The sequence below is a fragment of the Myotis davidii genome, unplaced genomic scaffold (genome assembly GCF_000327345.1).
Source record: "Myotis davidii unplaced genomic scaffold, ASM32734v1 scaffold370, whole genome shotgun sequence".
NCBI classification, from domain to species: Eukaryota; Metazoa; Chordata; class Mammalia; order Chiroptera; family Vespertilionidae; genus Myotis; species Myotis davidii.
Genome location: NW_006288615.1, coordinates 8956366 through 8958023, shown reverse-complemented (window position 1 = coordinate 8958023; position 1658 = coordinate 8956366). Strand labels below are relative to the sequence as shown.

The window sequence follows — 1658 nt, the reverse complement described above, 5'->3', positions numbered from 1 at the left end:
TCTCCGGTCAAGGGCACATGCCTGGGTTGCTCTCGACCCCCAGTAGGGAGCGTGCAGGAGGCAGCCGATCATGATGATGATTCTCTCTTATCACTGATGTTTCTATCTCCCTTCTTCTCTGAAATCAATAAAAATATATTTTTTTAAATGGCTAAGAGTAGGGATTCTCTGCTAAATTCCACCTCTTTCATTTTAATGAGTTCCAGTGCATAATGAGACTAAGCAGAGAAATTGAGAGTGTTTACAAACGTTCATAAAAGTTTGAGTGATTTATGAATAGAAACTTAATAATAATCTAATTGTTAGATTAAATCTAATAACTAAAAATATGGGCTTTTATTTTGTGTCTTTGCTTATTGCTTTATTTCTGATCATTCTAGTAATTCATCCCTATTGTATTTTATAAAAGTATCAATCCAAAAATCATTTAAAAAGAAAAACTGGTCTTTCACTATAGACAAACACTGTAATTAAAGTATTTGGAAAGTTTAATAAATCAAGAAACAAGAATTGTTAAGACCTAAAAAACACAAACTGCTCAAAATTATTCCCCTCCACTAGTGGACATGGGGGTGATAGAAGGAATTACAATATAGCATTTCTCATTTTGTATTAAATCTGTGTGTTTCTATCTACTTCTCCCATAGTTTGTGAACTTCATAGGGGCAGAAATCCTTCCTAGGGAAAAAAATCCTAGGAATTTTATTCCCCCTGCATCTAACAAACTGCCATACATATGAATCGTTTATTGTATGTTCTGAAGTAAATACCAAAAACTTTAACTGATAGATGCATATTTAAAAAATCATTAAAAAAAATAAAATAAAAAGCTATGTTGAGAGGCAATATAATGTAGACTATGAGCCTTGGAGCTTATTAGCCTGGGTTCTTACTTTGTCAGTGTCCCTTACTAGCTGTATGGATTAAGTTTTAGGTTCCTCATCTATAAAACATACCATCTACCCTAACAGGATTAGTATGAGAACTGAATGAGGTAATGCACATAGAAAACTTAAGAAAGTGCTTGCCACAGAAATAATATATATTACCTGTTATTTTTCTCTAAAACTTAAAACCTGAGGGGTAATCACTAAACTATTCAATTTTACTTACAGATAATCCATTTTTCCATTGCATCCAACGAGAGATATTCACAAGGCATCTTAAAAAGAGAAAATATAAATTTGTGTTTTAAAGAAATTCTTAAAAACAAAACAACCCATATCAAATCACTCTCCTCTGACTCCTCAGAATCCTCACAACTCAATTCTCGGCTCAAATACCCCCCAAAATTTTAAAAGTTGGGTGAAAGTTTTATAACCTATATTTAAAATTGCAGTCCATAAAGGACAATAAGAGCTGTGCTCCTTTCACATTTACATAACTTAATACCTCCTCCTTAAAAAGTAATGTTGTTAAATCATATTCCATCTAATAAATGACAACTTCCAGATTTCCCAAATCTATTTCAGAGTTTGTGGTATTCCAAAGGATAAAATTTTAGTCAAGTAAAAAAAAAAAAATTATGTATATGGGTGCTCACTGTTTCACTCAAATCAGTAATTATGTGTGTGCATTTTCCATATACATAACATCTATATTCATACACACAAAGATTAAAAAGAGATATAACAACAGACAACAATTTTTTCTCTTTG

The 1658-nt window shown here is 31.7% G+C and overlaps 1 protein-coding gene across 1 annotated transcript in view; it reads right to left on the bottom strand.

The window, feature by feature from the left end:
* The window catches only part of NCKAP1 (NCK associated protein 1), a 109657-nt gene that overhangs the window by 75858 nt on the left and 32141 nt on the right, over positions 1–1658 (bottom strand). The window lies entirely within an intron of this gene.